This window comes from Carlito syrichta, unplaced genomic scaffold (genome assembly GCF_000164805.1).
Source record: "Carlito syrichta isolate Samal-C Ts95f unplaced genomic scaffold, Tarsius_syrichta-2.0.1 Scaffold111507, whole genome shotgun sequence".
In the NCBI taxonomy this organism is placed as follows: Eukaryota; Metazoa; Chordata; class Mammalia; order Primates; family Tarsiidae; genus Carlito; species Carlito syrichta.
The window spans coordinates 572280-592888 of NW_007055603.1; positions in this window are offsets into that span (position 1 = coordinate 572280).

Below are 20609 nucleotides of genomic sequence, written 5' to 3' on the forward strand. Positions count from 1 at the left end.
GCGGCCACTGCACTCCAGTCTGGGTGACAGAGTGAGACTCCAACTCAAAAAAAAAAGTGTCTTAATTCTTACATGTTTAAACTTCTGTCACCTTCAAAGTACTTTCTGTTTGATGCAGTACACATATCGAGACATTTTTTTCCTTGCTCAAGACACTTTTTGAATTCATCAATTGTGATGCCTTTTAGTGCTTCTGACATTTTTTTTCAACTCTTCCACATTGACAAAATGTTTCCCTTTGAGGACGCATCTGGGGAGACAAAAAAAAGTTGCTTTTGATGAGATCTGGTGAATAGGGAGAGTGGGGCACAGGGATCATGTCATTTTGGTCAAAAACTGCTGAACACTCAGTGTGGTATGGGCAGGTGTGCTTGTAAATCACCCATCATGAAATGGGCAAACATATTGAAAGAATCTCCAAAACAAAATTCACTGAAGCCAGACACAGCATCTCACAACAACACTAGCTGGTATCCTGATGCTGATGAGTTTCAAGAACACGTACCTAGTGAAGGAAGCCTATGCTATAACAAGACAATAATTCTAGGATTGATGGGATCTCCCCTTGTAGAATGTATACATTAGTCTTTGTGACAAAATGCTTTACTATTAAGAACTAAAGATTTGCCTCATTTTATGTTATTTTTAGTGGCAGTGATTTTAGTTTTTCTCTCTGTTTTATTATTGAGATGTGGTGTCTAAGAAAGGATTAGGTACATAATCTATGTGCAGAAGAAGTTTGGGCCTCCAACTGGTCCTCACTTCCCTTGGTTTAGGATTAGGTAACCTTTGTAATACCAGTTGCCCTCCCCACTCCGTCCCTCTCCTGGCAGTGTCCCACGACTACCCATCCCTCCCTTGTAGTATTGTGATAAATGTTCAGGACCCACTTATGAGTGAGAACATATGACATTCAGTTCTTTGTTTCTCTGATTTTAAAAATACTTTAAATAAATTCAAACCTACAAAAGGTTGCAGTGATAGTACAAGGAAATTTTCTCCTAAACTATTTAAGAGTAAGTTTCCAGTATGATGACCCAACATTCCTAACACTTTAGTGTGTGATTCCTATAAGCAATGACCACAATATAACCATCAAAACCAGGTAATTAACATGGTACATGACTACCATTTAGTTTCCATGCCCTAGAAAGTTTCACTAACTGTCTAAATAATCTCCTTCATATCAAAAAGATCCAGTATAGAATAATGGGTTGTATTTAGGTGTTATGTCTCTTTACCTTGACATTTTTGAAGAGTACAGGCCAATTGTTTTGTAGAATGTCCCTAAATTTGTATCTGTATGATGATTATTTGTGATTAAGTTTAAGTTATTTGTTTTTACCAGAGATATCACATTTGAGGAGGTATAAATGTCCTATTCCTCATGAAAACTTTACCCACTAGTTTTAGCATCCATTGATGCTTCTTGGCTTAATTATTACTGTGATAGTTGACAGATGATCATTTTCTATTTCCATTACTCCTGCTACAGTTATTATTTGGCATTCTACTACAGAAAAAAGCTTTCTACTCTTCCCCTTTTTCTTTCATCTCACCATGGACTCATGGATTTCTAATGTATTTAATGAGTTATATTCCTTGTTTTTGTTTATTTTCATACTCAAAGCGTCTCATGTTCTGCAGTGTGATAAGGTTGCCTGATAAGATATAAAACACGCAGCTGAATTTGAATTGCAGATAAACAATGAATTTTTTTGTATAAGTGTATAAGTGTGTTCAAAATATTTCATAAACATGCTTAATATTGCATGGATTTACTTATACTTACATTATCCCTTGTTTTTTCTGTAATTTAAATTTAATGAGACATCTTCTACTTTTATTTCCCTGCTGTGGGAGCTTCTTCAAGATGCTTTCTTTGACCTTTTCCTATTTTCCCATCACTTTTTGAGCATATCCCTGCTTTCTGGTCCAATAAGATGCTCCAGGCTTACCTTGTACCCTTCTTGCCCCAGCTCTCAAATAAGCCACTTTTCTAAAGATAGTTGATTCTGCTTATCCTAAAATGGTATTTAGAAACCAGTATCTGGACACAAAGTAAACATTTTACTATTGAGTGTCACAACTCTTAGACCTTCTCAGTGGAGAGATCCGGGGCATTTAATGTATGCATTTATATATACATATGTGTACATCTATCTGTCTATCTATATATCTGTCCTTCTATATCTAGCTCCATATATTGAAAACCATAAGTTCACACCAATGCTTCTAATTCCAATCTAGTACTATGTGGATAATCCTCATTTTTGTCCTTTTTCTACTTTTCTGACCATGAGAAATTTAATCCTCCCACCCTTAGTATAACCATAGTGGATCAATTGCCTCCATGTGTATCCAGTCTTCCATTGTTACCACCAGCACCTAAACTCCTACATGAATGCCTTTCTCACCTTTTTTGGGCTCCAATGCTCCACACTATGCTGCCTCTCACTGCCTCAGGTTTCCAAGCCTCATGCCAAGCCACTGCCACTACCACTTCTCCCTATATGGCACATAGGCACCCAATTCTGGCTCTACCACTTCATGCCAGGACAGCACTATTATCTCCCTGTATGGATGACCTCCTAATGCCATTTGGGCTCTGATCCCCAGCAACAGGCCACCCTGAGTGAATGCCCTCCTCGTAGTACTGATAGATTCTTCGGGGTCACCACACTTGCCTGACCCCATGCAGATACCTACCTTGCACAGCCCCATGTCGACTCTTGGAGTGAATTGTTCAGAAATGGAAGGAAGAAGGGAGAGAAGGAAGGTATTCATGCACTTCTCATTATGTGGAATAACAATTGATATTTTTTCATTATCTGTTTTTTTCTCATAATCTAGCTCAATCATTGGTATATTGCCACATTACCAGAATAGTGCTTTCCTTGTAATAGGCACTCAAAAGATTATTCATTGCATGTATGGGTGAATGAATGAACAAATGAATATGTGGAAAACTTAAGTTTCTACACATCCAAAAAATAAATCTCAACACCCTTAAATATTTCTTTTCTTCTGGCTCTTGAACTCATTTAACTTCTGATGTAGAATTCACCCATGGTAACCCAATGATTGTTTTGGGTTTTCTACCTGACCTAGTGTGATGTCTGGACAAGTTTATTTTCGGGTCACTATAACCCAGACTTTTTTTTTTTTTTTGCAAGGGAATGGCCAAAACATCATTTTTCCTTATTAGGAGGTGGCTTGTGTGTTTGTGTTGGGCTCATATTTCATGCCTCCCAGGCTCTACTGCTCCCATCCTCTGTGCAGGCCTGATTGTATGTCTAACTGTGATTTCTATATACCTAGATCAACATCAGTTACTGCTTCTTATGTTATCAAATAAGATTTCTGCTCAGTAAAGCTACTTTTACTCATAAAAGAAAGAATTGGGTACCAGTTCTGCGACTGATATGAATGAATTGGAAGAAAGTGCAGTAAGGCACCCTGGGGGTCAGGAAGCAGTGTTTCATGTTCTTGTCCTCTCACCAGCTAGCTAAATTCTTGTGGGAAAAATCCCTTTCTCCTGAGCCTTCAAACTGGGGAGATGTAGCCGCAGCTATGCTCACTGACCCCCCCATACCCAAGTCATCTTGAGGAAAATTGGCAGTGTGTGTGTGTGAATGGGCATTGCAGTACTTACAATTATATTTTCATTTATGTGAACTGATTCCCCCCCCCAAAAAAAATCACATGAAACTACTACAAAATGCTGTGTGGTTTCAAAGTTTATTTTGCTTATACACGTACGTGTGGAAGAGAGAAAAAAGTGGATGGGAACTTTAAAACTGATGTTTATTTCATGACTAAAAACAGCCTTGGGGACTGGACTGAGAAGGGAGACTAACATTATGTAAACTCAGAATATTTTTGGAAGTTAAATGGAATTTTCTACTACTTTACTTCTAATGCATTCAACTGGTCACCTCTCTCAAAACACCTTGTTCCTTGCCTGCCTTTTGGAAGCTTACTTCTCTCCTTCCTCTTCTCTTCTAAGATTCTTTCTCTGATAATTCCTCACTCATCCTTGGAAGACCAGGCATGAAGAACATTTTTTCTCTGAAAATTAATGATGGCTTTCCTGCAAGTTTATAACAGTGAGCATACATTAAAATTATGTATTTATATTCTGTCTCCACCATTGGCTGTAAACCTCCAGACAGAAGAATGTGGCATTTTGTTTTGTTTTCTTTTATTTATATTAAAAACCTCAAATATACAGAATTGAGTAACTACACTGGCACCCTGGGTGATGTGTTATGTATCTTTTCATTCTCAGTGAATGCCTTCAGTGGCACTTAGCACAAGAGTGTCTAAGAACAGGGCTCTGAACTTAGGCACCCTTTGGTTGAATCCTTATTCACCCACTTATCTGTGACTTGGGGCAATTTATATAACTTTTTTGAGCTTCTGTTTTCTCAAATGTGAAATAAGAAAAATAAGATCCCCTATTTAATAGTTTTTCTTTTTGAGTATTAAATGTAACATTGCTAATTAAATGTTAAATACATTTTCTATGACAGGAAGCAGTCAGTAAATTTTAATGGAGTGGGGCACAATAAATACTCAATGAATGAAAGATCCATGAAGCATTTTGGAATTCTCATTAAATATACAACTTGTTTTCTTTCCTTTTTCTTTTCTTTCTTCCTCTCTCATTTTCTTCTTTTTTCTCTTCTTCCTTCTCCTTTTCTTCTTCTTCTTCCTCCTTCTCTTATTCCCCTTGTTCTTCTTCCTTTTCTTCCTCTTCCTCTTCCTCTTCCTTCTCCTTTTCTCTATCCTGTTCTTCTTCTTTCTCTTCTTTCTCCTCTTCCTTTTCTTCTTCTGCCTCCTTCTCTTCGTCCTCCTGCTCTTTTTCCTGTCTTCTTTCTTCTCTACCTTTTCCTTCTCCTTTTCTTCATTTTTCCTTTCTTCTTTTCCTTCCTCTTCCTCTCCCTCCTCCTCTTCCTCATCTTCTTCCTCTCTCAAGTTATTCTCTTTCCTTTTCTGCCCCTCTGTCCTTTTTCGCCTCCCTCCTTTCCTGGCCATCTCTAGGCAAAGCTGCTATACGTACCAGGGCAAAGTTGGATCAGATGCCAAGGTCTTTCCAAGGGAAGCAAGTTTTCAAGCACAGACACACTGACTTCTAGGATGCAATCCCAATACTATCAAATAACAAAGCATTAAGCTTCTTTATAGATAACACTGGGATACTTTATTCTCCAGCGTTTTTAAAATTAAAAAAAGTGAAACTAGGCACTTCACAAATGTTATTTCAAATTATTCTCATAACATCTCTACATGGTAGAGATTATTATTCCCATTTTACAGATAATGGAGCTGAAGACAATGTCATTACAAGAACCAACGTTACTATAGGAGTAGTCTTTCAGTTCTGTTTTCTTCCTTGGATTTATTCTCTCCCACTACATGTGTCTTTCTTCCTATAGACATGGAAGTTAATCCCTGGCTGACAGAAACATCCATCCTCACAGTTCATGATCTCAAAGGAGGTGTGACCTTTTCTATTACAGCATCCAATTTCTTAACCAATTTCATGGGAGGGCTGTGATTGGCCTTCATCTCAGGATACATTTTGTGGCAAGCATAAGAGTAATCAGCAGTGGCTTAAGTGAAATGAAAACATTTGGTTATCTCAAAGAGTAGAAGTTTGGAGGAGAGGGGGCTGTTCATTGAGTCAATGACTCAGTGATTGCAGGAGCTGAGCAGTGTCATGTGACCCTTTTGGATTCATGCTCATAGTTGCAGATGGTTATTGCTGCTCCAAGTACCACTTTTCCACCTCGGCACCACAGGAAGGAAGAAAGGATATAATAGAGGTCCTTCTTCTCACAAAATTCTTATTTTGGGGAGATCTCTCTTCTGTAAAATTCCGGTGGACTTCTCTTTACACCCTGTCAGCCAGAAGTTGACATGGTTACTTGTCAACTCCAAGACAAATTACTGGCAAAAAATGGGGTTACCATGAGTGGCCTATAACTATCATGGCTCAGCTACTGAGGCTAAGGAAAGGCGAAGCTTTTTCTGAGATCAAAGTTTCTCTGCCTGTCACTTGAACACATCGCAGGATCTGTGGGCAAAGGAGGGGAGAGCATGTGTGCATATGGTTGTTGATAAGGTGATAGTATTCATTTGGGTTGCATGTCTATTCTTCAGCTATGTTGAGAACAGTGTGATGAGTTCTGTCTTTGGCTGTGTTCCTGAGGTATAGTCCCTGAGATTGAGATTAACATGAAAGAGATTGATCAGGAAATACACTTGGGAAAAATCGTAGGGAAAGTGGGATGAAGAAGGGAGGGAGGTTCCACAAAGGTTCAACATCTCATAAAGTCACTCCTGGCAGAAGAAAACTTAGGGAACTGTGTAGATCCCACTCAGTGCTACTGTCCCCATCAGGGTTACCCCACCAACCCTATGGGGAGGGGATGTAAACTGCCAGGCACTTCTGGATGTCTATGTGTGCAGGCAAAGGTGGTTCTGGAAGCCTGCGTGTGATCCTCCAACCAGGAGACACAAGGCTGGATGTTTGGAATAAAAGCCCTTCAGAATCATTAAACATGACACTGGGAAAGGGGACATGAACAGAGCCCAAGGGCATCTGCCACAGAGTCCATGAGAGTTCAGACCTGCATCAGGTTTGCACGCCAGAGCCAGGGAGGGAGTGGGCATTGCTTGATGATTGCCAAGTGAACCAGGACAATATGAGAAAGAAAAATGCTATGGAAAGAATAATGCTGAGAGGTCAACATCTTAGGACACCCACTCACCAGTTCTCTGCACATTCCCTCCATTCATTAGGGTGCCTCCAGGAAGAATCTTATGTGTGAATGGGAATGTTGGCCGTGTGGGGTACTCTATGGAGTCTGGGGTACCCTTGCTGTCAGCAATGACTTCCAGTGCCCCTCTTCTTTTTCTCAATTAAGCCCCTCTGATTCTCTTTAGCTGGGAGTAGAGTTTCTTTCTTTCTTTTTTTTTTGAGTTGGAGTCTCACTCTGTCGCCCAGACTGGACTGCCGTTGCCGCTCCCAGCCACCGCAGCCTCGACCTGCTGGGCTCCAGCGATCCTTCCGCCTCAGCCATCCAAGTAGCTGGAACTATAGGCGCGCGCTACCACACCCAGTTAATTTTTTGATTTATTGTAGAGATGAGGTCTTGCCAGGTTGCCCTGGGCTCGAACCCGCAGGCTTGGGCAATCCACTCACCTTAGCCTCCCAAAGCGCGGGATTACAGGCTGAGCCATCGAGGCCGGCTGAGAGTAGTTTCTCTACCCCAAGTAGTATTGACATTTGGAGCTGAATTATTCTTCATGGGGCTGTAGGGAGAGTATCCTGTATACTATGTGTTCTTTATCTGAAATTCAAGTTTAACAGGATGTCTTATAGTTTATTTGGTAACTGTGCTCGGAATGCATTCTTTGTCTAGGGACTCTACTGGGAAATGGCCACCATCACTGCATTCTGGTGCACTCAGCTTATTCTTCTACCACGGAATCCCCGCTCTGCTGGCTGATCAGTTTCTACTGCACTCACCATGACCCCACAAATTAGGCTCTTTCCATCACAGCACTTTCAGCATTACTGCCTACTTCTCATAGTCCCCTATCCCTTCCTTCTGCTTTTGAGTCCTTCCTCAAACTCATTATATGGATTTGGATTAAGACCTGAAACAGTGGTGTGTGAGTGTGTGTGTGCAGGTGGTAAAAACAATAATTACTGTCCTTAAGAGAAGCTCATGGGGATAGAATCATTGATTCATAAGGCCACGGAGGATCCTGGAGAAGGCATTTTCCAGCATTTCACAGTAGCCTCTGTTCTGAAAGCTTCCAGTTAGTACAGTCATGTAAATATTAGAGACAGAGAAAAAATTTTCTGTGAACAATACACTCCCAGCAAGATCCTAGTCATTTACATTTTAAAGACAAGATGCATGTGACCTTAGATATGTCATACATTCTTTAGGATGATTTTTTTCATTGGTTATTAATACTACATGGCCTAAAAGAATAGCTGATTTGAGAGTTATTTGAATAAAACAAACCAAAATATAAGGGGGAGATGTTGCTTATCATATTCCTTAGATTTGCAAACTCTGTGTCTGAAAGGACAGTGGTGAATTTTGATGGCTAAGGGAACTACAGCAAAGATGCAGGAGATAACATCATGGGAACCCGAATCCATCAGAGAAACTCAGATCACTCTCATATCTGTTTATTTAGTGATCCAGAAGAAATTTGGCTTGGGTTGTAATATGTGTATTGCTGGGTTCTTCCTGGATATCTTTGTTCATTCAACTAAAAAAAGACTGAGGGGAAAAAGTAGCTAACATGCTAAAACTTTAGTGACTACTTAAACATCATGTTTTGAAAAATGACTTTATTGAAATATAATTTCCCTATCAAACAAATCATCCTTTTGAAATGCACAATTAAATGGCTTTTAGTATATTTACAGAGTTACATAACCATTACCAAATCAATTAGAGTACTTTTATCATACCAAAGAGAAACTCTGTACCCATTAGTTCCACTCCCCATTTCTCCCACTCCACGCCCACTCGCCCCCAGACCCTGGCAACCACTCATCTACTTGCTATCTCTATGGACTTCCCTAATCTGAGTATTTCACATAAATGGAATCATACAACGTGATTTTTCTCATCTAGCATAATGTTTTCGAGACTCATCCATAATGTACCATGTGTCAGTACTTCATTTTTTCTATTGACAAATAACTGTCCATTGTGTATATCACATTTTACTTACACATCCATCAGTTGTTGATCATTTGTGTGGTTTTCACCTTTGGGCTATTATGAACATTTGGTAAGGAAGGGCAGGGAAACCAGTTAAAAGCTGCAAAAATCTGTGAGAACAAGAAAGGGCTCAGCTGTAGTACTTTTCTCTTCCTTTCCCTCATTTCTCTGGTTTAATCCTTGTCCAGTTTTCATTTCATCTTTACATTGTTCTGCTTCTACCCTAGCTTGTATATTTCAAGGTAAGGTTTTGTTGTAGAGCCGAATTGGAGGACCCAATACCTGACTGGGTGTGCAAATGCAAAGGCAGCCTGGTATATGAATTCTCTCACCATGGCACCTCCCTTTCTCCCTGAGTTTAAGAATCAAATCAAATGCATAGATTGGCTCTTGATTGAGAGCAGTAAGTCCAAAGGTCTTTTTTAGTCTCAAAGTCCGGTGCTGATGAGCCTTTGTAACATAGTCAAGATTAGCTACATAATTGGCAGGACTGAGATCAAAAGAAAACTCGAGGCTCATTTCAAGATGGTGTGATCTGATCCATAAACCAAGTACAGAGCATGAGTCCCTGTGTACAGGTTGTACACCCATGAAGCCAGCCCTGAAAAGCGTTCTTCTAAGTTTGAGAATTTCTAGATTCCATCTGCCGTAGAGTACCAGCCTATAATCAGAATGTCACATCTGCAAATACTTCCTAAGCAATTGAAATTACACCATGACCTGCTGATCAGAGGGATGCTACCCACCAGAAACAAGTGTGTCACTAGATGTCTTCAACATAAAATCTCTTTGGAGTTGTGTTCAGATGAGCTGGACTGGGATGTTCCCATTGTGTGGGAGGGCCCTTGCTGCTGGTACACTCACACTATTTTGCATGGCAATGATAAAATGCCATGAGCTATGCATTGCTTCTTGTGTGGCAAACACTGTTTGTCCAAAGGCCTGTGAGAAACCTTCTGACACACAGGCCCTTAAACTCAGATCCCCGCAAGTCAGATTAACTGTGACCTCAGAGTACATGAGTTGTTTTGAGTAACTCTGGGAGAAAGCCGCATTTGTTTAAAGTGGGGCCTGAGTGGATTCAAATGCATTTTAAGACATCTGCCTTGGCCAGATTGCCATTTCAATAGCCCTGTTGCCTGCCTGAAGCTTTTGCATGCATGAACATTTTGCTAGGAAACAGAAAATGTTTGCGTTCCCAATTTAGAATCCCTTCTGCAAGTTCAAAGAGTTTGGGCTTTCACAGCTCAGAAGGCTCCTGTTTTTGTTTCTTTGTGCCCCCAGAAAACTAGAGCTCTGTGTCACTTTGCTCTAGGAGGAATTTTGTTGTTGGTGAAGACTGTTTATGATAAATAGCATCTTTGGAATCTCTAAGAAAATGAGAAAATAAGTACAAGCTCTGAAAATAAGAACACATGCTCTGAAAAACTCTCGACCCCCTAAGTCTTCCTGACTTCAAATTTTATTTTTTCATGCTTTGTCAAGGTATAATTTATATACTGTTAATACACCATCTTAACGTGTACAGCTTGACAAATTTTGAGAAGTGCACGTGTTCATTGCCCAGATTAAGATGTAGAATACCTCCATCATCCCAGGACTTTCCCTAGAGCCTCTTCTACTTAGCTCCCCTGCCTAGAGACAACCAACATTCTGATTTCTAACCACATGGATTAGTGCTAATTGTTTCTGAAATCCATATAAATGGAATAATACTGTATGTACTCTTATATATATCTCATGTAACGCAATGCTTTTGAGACTGTCTACGTTGTGAGCATCATTAATTTGTTCCTTTATTGTCAAGTAGTTTTCCATTGTATGAAAACATCACAATTTGTTTATCTATTCTCCTGTTGATGGATATTTGGGTAGTTTCCAGTCTTTGGCTGTTGCAAATAAAACTTCTGTGAACATTCTTGTACAAGTCTTTTTGTGGACATATGTATTCATTTCTCTTGGGTATAAAGCTAAGAGTGGAATTGCTGGGTCATAGGGAAGCTGTTTATTTAACTTTGACTGCCAAAAAAGTTTTCCATCAATGTCCAAGAGCACCAATTGTTTTATGTCCTTGCCAACACTTGATCTTGCCAGTCTTTATCAGTTAAGTCATACTGGTGGTTATGTAATTGTATCTTTTCTTTTAATCAACTTTATTGAAGTATGATTAGCATACAATAAAATATACCATTTTAAGTGTATAGGCTAATTCAGCCTGACAGAGGTATATATATATATACACATATCCATACCCATGTAACTACCACAATAATCAACATGTCAAATATTTCCATCATCACAAAGACTCCCTTCATGCTCCTTCCGACTCAGTGACTAGTACCAGGCAACAACTGATCTACTTTCTGACCCTAAAGATTAGTTTTGATGTTCTCGAATTTCCTATCATTGGAATCATATGGCATGTGCACTGTTTTTGTCTTGCTTCTTTTACTCAACACATTTTTGAGATTTAGACATATCCTTGTATATATCAGTAGTTTGTTTCTTTTTATTGTTGAGTCATATTCCATTGCACAGACATCACAAAATTTTTAACTACTCATCTGTTGATGAACATTTGAGTTGTTTCCAGTATGGGGCTATTATGAATATAGCTGTTATAAACATTTGTGTATAATTCCTTTTGGGGACATATATATTCCTTTCTCTTGAGTAAATACCTAGAAGTAAAATGGCCAAGAAATATGGTAAGTGTATGTTTAACTTTCTATGAAACTGCCATACAACTCTCTAAAGGGTTGACACATTTTATGCTCTCATCAGCAAAGTTTGAGAGTTCCAATTGTTCCACATTCTTGCCAAGATTTGTTATTCATATAGTAATCATACAGTATATTTTTAATTCTAATAGGTTTAGTAGTATCTCATTGTGTTCTAATTTGCATCTTTCTGATGACTAATAGCTTATCATGTGCTTTTCAGCCATTCGTTATCTTTTCTAAAGTTTCCAAGTTGCCAGTTTTTTAGTTGTAAGAACTCTTTATACATTCTGAGAACAAGTTATTTGTCAAATATAATTATTGTGGATATTTCCTCCTATTCTGTCTTACCTTTTCATTTTTCATGATATTTTTCAAAGAGCAGGAGTTTTAAATTTTGATAGAGTCACATTTTAAATATTTTTACCTATGACTGAGCTTTTTGTATCTTAAGAAATCTTCTTCTACTCCAAAATTGCAGACTTTCTTCAACATTTTCTTCAAAATGTGTAATAGTTTTACACAGACTTACATTTAGGTCTGTGATTCTATTCTGAATTCATTGTTACATATGGTGGGAGATAGGGGCCTAGTTTCATTTTTTTAGAAAAACACTGCTCCATCACCATTTATTGAAGCTCTGTTCTTGCCCCATTGAATTACTTTTGGCATCTTTGTTGAAATCACTTGACTATGTGTGTGCATTCTCTATTCTGTTCTGTTGTTCTATATATCTTTCTTTAGGCAAATATTACCCTGTCTTGATTTCTGTAGCTTTATAGTAAATCTTGAAATCAGGTAGTATAAGTCTCTAATTCAAAATGTATTGGCTAATCCAAGTCCTTTGCAGTTCTATAAAATTTTAGACTATATTTTTCAATATCTGCAAGAACTGATGCTAGAATTTTGATTGAAATTGCATTGAAATTGTAGATCAATTTATTTGCCTTGTTTCTTTTCTCAATATTTTAAAAATTTCAATTTTTAAGTCATGCATATATTTAGTTAGATTTATTTCTGAGTGTTTTATATGCTTTGGTTAAATTTTAAATTGTATTAGTTTTCTATTTTCATCTTCCAATTCTTCATTGATAAAAAATAGAAACAAAATTGTTTTTTGTTTATTGTTTTTGCAACCTGAGACTTTGCTAAATTCACATTCAGCTCTAGTAGCTTTTTGAGGGGTAGATTTCTGAATTTTCTTCTTACATAATAAATACATGATTGTGTTTTCTGGGAATAAACTTAGTATTTCTTTTTGGTTTTCAATGTGCATGTCTTTTATATCCTTCTATTGCATTATTACATTGTGTCAGATGTCTTACTCAATTTCTTTGTGGTTTTAATATGCATGTCCTTGCTAAGCACTTTTTCATATGTTTAGTGATCATTTGAGTATTTTATTTTGAGAATTGCCTTTTCATGTTTTTTCCCCCATTCCTATTGGATTGTTTATTTTTATTATTTATTTGTAGTAGTTTAAAATATATATCTAAATACAAGTCATTTGTTAGACATATGTTTTGTAAACATTTCTCCTGGTCTATGGAGCCCCTTGTTTACTTCAGCAATGGTGTCTTTTCATGAGCCAAAGGTTTTTGTTTTTAAATTGATTAGGTCAAGTTTATCAAATTTTATATTCTAGGAAATGTTTTCCTACCCAGGGTCATAAAGATATTCTTCTATGTTTTTGTTTAAAAGTTTTAAAGTTTGAGCTTTTACAATTAGATTAATGATTATTTAAATAGATGTATATGTATGTTTGTATAGTTTCCTTAATATTACATACAACTGTCTTGTTATCATTTTTTATGGAATAATTTGGCAAAGATTTTTAAAAAGTATAGTATATAATGCTGGTGATTGGGTTGGGAAAGAAACATTCAGATATGCTGCTGGAGATGAACATGTTTACAGTCTTTTCACAAGGGTGGGGCGATTCAGTAAAAAAATCAAAAGTAGCCAGAATCAAAAGTCTTAAAAATGCTCATTCCTAAAACTCTACAGGTCCACATCAATAAATTTATTCTGTGGAAATAATCCTGGGTATGTGCCAAAATATCACTTCAAGGATGTGCTATCATAGCCTTTTGAAAAATAAGAGTACATAAGGGGACCTTGAACAATTATCATAATACTATAAGAAAGGAATTGGCAGTAGTGGGAAACTGCTAGGGGAGTGGGGTGTGATTGGCAGTTGAGGGATAATGCTAGGGGAAGGAGGGGCACATCTCATCAACAAAGGTACCTGCATAATCAATGTTTGTATACCTAACCCTAAATCGTACCCCACATCTTTAAAATAAAAAAAATTAAAAAAAGAAAAATAAGAGCAAAGAAAAAATGGAAACCCTCTATAATAGTGGTTATTGTAATATATTAATAATTGGTTTACATTATCATATGGCACTATTATGGAATATTGTTTAGTCATTGAAGATAATACTGTAGAATATTCATTGCCTGTTTTGTGTTGCCATAAAGAATACTTGAGACTGGGTCATTTATAAAGAAAGAGGCTTATTTAACTCACAATTCTACAGGCTGTAAAAGTAGCATGGTACCAGCATCTACTTGACTTCCAGTGAGGACGTTTGTGCTGTGTCAAAACATGGCAGAAAACTTCAAAGGGAAAGCAGGCAGTTCGAAGAGGAACCAAACCCAGAGGCATCCTGGCTTTACAACACTCCACCCTCGGACCAGCTAATCCATTCCCTAAAGAACCACCCCAGTTTCACGAGAGTGAGAACCCACTCATTATTTGGAGAGCAGCACTAAGTCATTCATATGATCCAGACTCCTCCCACTAGGTCCCAACTTCTAACACCAGCACACTGGGAATCAAATTGCTGCATGGGATTTGTTAGGGACAGACAAACCAGACGTAAACTAGAGCAATGCCATGGATGATGTTCATATGCATTTTTAAATGATAGGTTAATTATAAAACTGAGCTTATTGGTTGATTGCCTTTTGATTTCTGTGCTTACATGAAAGTGTCTACTACACTTTTACCACCAGATTTTGTGCTTACCAATGTTCTTCTTTTTTACGATGCACATATGTTCCAGAAACAAAAGTATCAGATGTTTGTCTTTAGAAGAATATAAAATGTGAGGGAAGGTGAGGCATTGAGGTAACTGATAACTAACTAGAAGTGAATATATTACAATAAGAACTTTTCTATCTTTTAAAATGATTAAAAGACAAGTTTAGAGTGCTATAAAATGTTTTTAAAATGCCATCTGTTTGCTCTTTTATACTTTTAATATGTTTCTTTATTTCATATCTTTATTCTTCTGTATTACTAAGAAAAGGGACATCTAGTCCCTTGCCTAAGATTTCAAAGTGTGGCAGAGAAGTGCCATCATCCAAAACATTTCTCTTACTGCCCAACATTCATCATTGAAGCTACAATGCCTTGAATCATTTACAATTTGGAGAGATATATAAGTCCATTTAAATTTTCATTGACTGGTGATAGAGGTGGACAAGAAACATTTATCAGGCCAGGTATGGTGAAACACACCTGTAGTCCCAGTTACATGAGAGACTGAGGCAGGAGGATCACTTGAACCCAGGAGTTCAAGACAAGCCTGGGCAACATAGCAAGACCCAGTCTCTATAAAAAGCCACCAAACAAGAGACATTTATCAAATCTAGAGGAGATCTGCAAATCCAAAAAAGCACTGATTGGCTGGGCTGAAAATGGACTTGGGAATGAAACTATTGTGTACTTCCTGGTATTTTGCCAAGACTGACACAGGTGTAGTGTGAGGATGACACCTCTGGAAGATTGTGCCCATGTCTTTTTGGAATGATGTGTGCCTATCAAGTTTACAACTTGTGAGAAAGAGTCATTAGAACATACAAAGCTTCAGTCAAACTTTACAGGGGGAATTCTCAGGGACAGTACTTGAACTTCAGGGCCAAGAGGGTGCATACTGAATTTCACTGTGTGAAGAACCCATTGTGAGACCCCGGCCTCAGGAGCCTGGGTCTAACAGAGCAATTTAGTAGTCTAAGGGAGTGTTGAGAAAGCATTTTAATTGGGACACACGTGCACAACATCAGCTGACCTCAGATGGCCAAGCAGCTAAAGCGCTTCATCTTATTAACTGTCATCATTCAAACACTCTATGCTACGGTTTTTAAACAGAAATTTCATGCATAACTAAAAATGGGCCTTTTTGGCCCAAGGTATCCAAATGAGCATTGTATTAGTTTCTTAGGGCTGCCAAAACACATGACGGCAAACTGGGTGGTTTAAAACAAGATAAATGTATTCTCTTTCAGTTCTGGAGGTCATAAGTCCAAAATCAAGGTGTCAGCAGGACTGTGCTCTCTCTGAAAGCCTTAGGGGAGATTCCTCCCTTGGCTCCTCCTAGCGTCCAGTGGCTTCTTGCAATCTTCGATGTTCCTTGGCGTGTAGCTACATCACTCCAATTGTGACATGGATTTCTTTCCTGTGTGTGCCTGTGTCTGTATGTGTCCTCTAGGTCCCACCCCAATCCAGTATGACTATGTTAACTAACTATATCTGCAAAGATCCTATTTCCAAATAAGTTCACATGCACAGGTGCCAGGGATTAGGACTTGAACATATCCTTCTGGGGGACACAATTCAACCCACTGCATGCATATAGAAAAATCACTGTTCCAGTGCCCCTTCTTGAGCTACTACATTGTACTGTTAAACTGAAAGTCATTCGTCTTTCTTGCATGTTTGACCTGTACATCATGTCTTTTGTTCATTAGAGGACTCTGAAAAGCCCCCTAGGTCCTTCTCTGGAATTCGTAATGGAGATAGTTTTTTATATTCATGGAAACAGAATGTTCAACTTTAGCTCCCAAGAGAATTAGAGTGTTGGCAATGTTTGGAGGGAAAGCGGATGTGAGGAAATGATAGAGAGGCTAAAGGAAGATGAGGTTGCTGGCCATGGAGCTGACTAGGGCAGAGGTCGAGGATGACCTACTAGAAGACGAGGGCACGGAGAGGGACCAAGATTCAGAGACTGGGCCCAAACAGAAGCACAGCATGTCTGGCCTAGTTGGAGGCAAGCGTGGGTTTCTAGCAGAATATAGGCAATAGGACCCATCTTGGTGGACACCCAAAGGGTAAGGGAAACTTGTTGTCCATGCCCAGTCTATCAGCAAGGCGTCTCAGCTCTACATCATCATGTGACAGATCTGTCTGCCATCTTCCTATTTCCTCCACTAAAACTCCATCCCTTCTCCCATCATTTTCCTCCCAGTTTACCAATTTCCTCTTCTGTTCTAGCTACCCCAAAATCATTTTCTGCAGAGCAACTGAATTATCTTTTCAAACTTAAACCACAAGTTGCTATATGATCTAGCTCTTGCTCGCCCTTTCTACATCATCACACCTGAGCCAGACTGCTTTCTTTATAACCCTTTAACACATCTGTTTCTCACCTGCTGTTCCCACTGCCTGGAACTCTCTGCCTCCACTTATCAATGTCTGCTTCTTAGCCTCTGTCTTTGGAATAACTTTCTGTGACTCTCCATTCTAAAGTGATGCCTCCCCATCTCCTACTATCAATCATCCAATTTTATTTTCTTCATATTACATATTACTACCTGAAATCATTGAGATCATTTAAGTCATTCATTCTCAGATTGGAGTGATTTTATCCCCCAGGGCAAATTTGGCCATGACTGAAGACGTTTCTGTTGTTATAACTGGGATGGGGTTGCTACTGGTATCTAGTAAGTAGAGACCAGGGATGCTGCTAAACACTTTATAACACACAGAACAGCCTTCAAAACAAGGAATTATCCTGCTCCAAATGTCCATAGTGCCAAGGTGGAGAAACCTTTGTTTATTTGTTGCTTTTGTATTCTCTATCTCTATACTTAACCCCCTCTCTGAATATGCATCACGAGAAAGCAGGGGCCCAATCTGATTTGTGTCTTGTTCAGTGCTCTATCTCTGGTCCTCACAACAATGCTCAGGCCAGGATTTATGCTCAAAAAAATAATTGATGGATGGATGAATTAATGGCTTCAAGCCCTATATCTGTCCCTTACTAGTTGTTTTTTTTTGTTTTTGTTTTTGTTTTTTGTTTTTTTAGCCAGGGAAGATAGCTTCATTGCTCCAAGTACCAGTTGCCTCTTCTGTGAAATAAGGATCATGAAAGTGTCTATTTTATTCAAATTATTGTGTTTTACACAATAATTTGTAAGACATTTAGACATTGTCTGTAAGACATTGATTAGCACACTTGGTGAGCAGAAGACCCTCAATTCATGGTAGCTCTTGTTGCTTACACATGCCCCTGCCCCCAACTTTGGCTTCAATGTGCAGTTTCCTTTTCCATCTTTACAGAATAAAGAGTTCTTCTCCCAGTCACCTTAGCTTGAAATTGCCATGTCAGTTTTGCACACTTTCTTTGTTTCACCCATGAAGCCATGGTCAAACTGTGTCCCCTGACCAAATGCATACTTCTTGGGGACAAGGACAGGCGCTATTCTCCCTGCTGCAAACCACAGCACCTTTCTTAGAGTGTGTTCACACATGAAACATTCACTAAATATGTTTGAATTAAGCCATTGTTGACCTGGTTCAACCTCAGTCTAAGGCAGACCCTGTGTCTCTGGGTCTCAGGATCAGACTATAACATTGTCCTTTCCCCTAGAATGCTTTCTTGCCTTCTACCCAAAGAAGTACAGAGATTTTTCTTTACCTTATTATTTATTTATTTTGTTTTTGCAGATTATCAGAAGAATATTGTTACTTTGGGCAAGACTGGTATTTGTACAAAATTAAATCTTTCTATTCAGAAATAGGGTGTGAGTCATCATTTATTTAGAACTTCTTTAGTATACTTTAGCAAAACTGTATAGTTTATTCACACACATTCAGTTAATGTACATTTCCTACTAAAGTTATTACTAGCTCACTTATGCTTTTTGTGGCAATTGCAAAAGAGATTTTCGTTTTTGCTATTGTTGTGTTTCAAAAGTAAACTACTGAATTTTAAACACATTTTTGCTATATCTAAACATTTAAATTAAATCCTTTAATAGTTCTAAAAATAATATTAGCATTATACTGTCAAGTGTACAATTTCCATTTTTATTTTTTCTTTGATCCTGTAATTGCTTAAATGGATGTTCTTGTTTCTTTTTATTTTTAAATTTCAATTGTGAGAACCTTGCTTTTGCATATTTTACAATTGTCTCTTTAAAAATACCACTTTACACTTTAAATTGATGATGAGCTGGTCTTTTTATTTTGGAATAATTTAATATTTACAGAAAAGTTGCAAAGATTGTACAGAGAGTTCTGTATACTTTATACCCAGTTTCCATTTCTTCTAATCATTTTAAATGACTATTCTTTTTTTTTCTTTTTACATTTCGTGGGCCAAACCTTTCAAAGAGACTCAGCTGCTAAAAGATACATTTTTAATTTCATACAAATGAAGAATCCTGTATATGCAAATGATAAGAAGTAACGATGTTTAGGGAAGAGGTAGAAGTAAAACCATTTGCTGTTTCCAAGATTTTGAGACCCAGTGCAAAACAAAAATACAGAGTACTTTGTTCATGAACTATAAAGAATTTCAAGATGGCGGCAGAAGAGCATTCAACTCAGCACATGGCCCTTTGCAATGCAAAGCCCTGGGCGACTGCCTGGTTGCTCACAAAGTCAGTCCTTGCTGTTCCTACCAAATCTTTCAACTTCCTCCATGATCCAAATACCTCAGTAAGTTAAGGGAAAGTGTCCTGCATGACCGGGCCAAATCTATTCATATGTGAGTTTTTCTGGAACACTTGAAGTCACAAGCTTTGCAGCTTGCCTGCCTTCTCAATTTAAGTTCAAAAGGCTTTGAGTAGAGGACAATAGTATTAACTACCCTGAAATGGCAGCAGAGTTAATTTTAAAATAACATCCACATTAGCTCACACAGGCTGATATTTTCTTTGCTGAAGATCAGGCAAACGGAGTGTTTGTTTTGAATGCCTTCCAATAATACTTACAAGTAGCCAAGAATGCTTAGGCTCTTGGAAACTGTACCTTATGCCCAGAGGCTCTTGGTGAATATATTTTTTTAACCAGGTTTACTCATTTAACTTGTCCAAATGGAGTATTTTCACAAGGGAATCTATCAGTTGGTCATTTCTGATGAAATACCAAAAAGACCTATGAAGGAAATGAACTATGAAGGCTCTTGGTAAACTGAGATTTTGAAAGCATCTGGAAAACACAGAGCTGGAAATTGGTTTAGCTTCATCATTTATTTATTTATCAAACTTCAACAGTTGATACGATTTTGAAATTTGAGGGTGCAATGTTTACTTACAGCATTTGCTTAGCTGTGCTAGCCAGATAGCTACATACCTACAACCTGTTCACCACATGTGCTACACTTGCCAGTTAGGCCCATCCTCTCTTCTTCATCCCTGCTGCGCTCATGTTCTATTCATCATGGTAAAAGAATGTATCCTGGATCTAAGACTGCTTCCTCCTGTTTATGCAACATGGCCACTGGTCTTTTGATTCACAGGTAGTGCACCAGTGACTTTTGGAAACTGATTCCCACTGAGAGCAGGTGGGATGGTAACTGATGAAAATGACACTGGGTTAACTTTTGTTCTGCTGCCATTCCCTTCTCTGTATGTAGGCATTGTGTGCACTTAGTGTGAAGACTTAATACTTTACATCTTTCAACCCTTGAACCTTAGTTCCTAGGGTGCAAAGAGGCAATTGTCTCTTAGAATTTGGGTTTGTATTTTAGTGTATTAGAGTTGCTAGATGTCTGCAAAAGAGTTGAGGTAAGAAATACTTCAAGAAATGATATCAGCATTCTATACTTACATAGATATATGCATACACACATATATGTAGATGTGCACATGTTTGAATACATTATAATACTTGTGTTTTTTAAAATTAAATTGGTTTAGAATAGTACAGAATAAGTCAGTCTGAAGAGCAAAATAAAAGGAACTAATCAAGTTCCTAGAATTAGAAATAGAATAGAAATAGAAATGCCTTAAAGATAGCATTGAATCATTTATTCTTAATAACATCATCACATTTGCTATCCTTTTTCAAGAAAGGAGGTCTAATTTATATACAAACCTTTTTCATAGAATG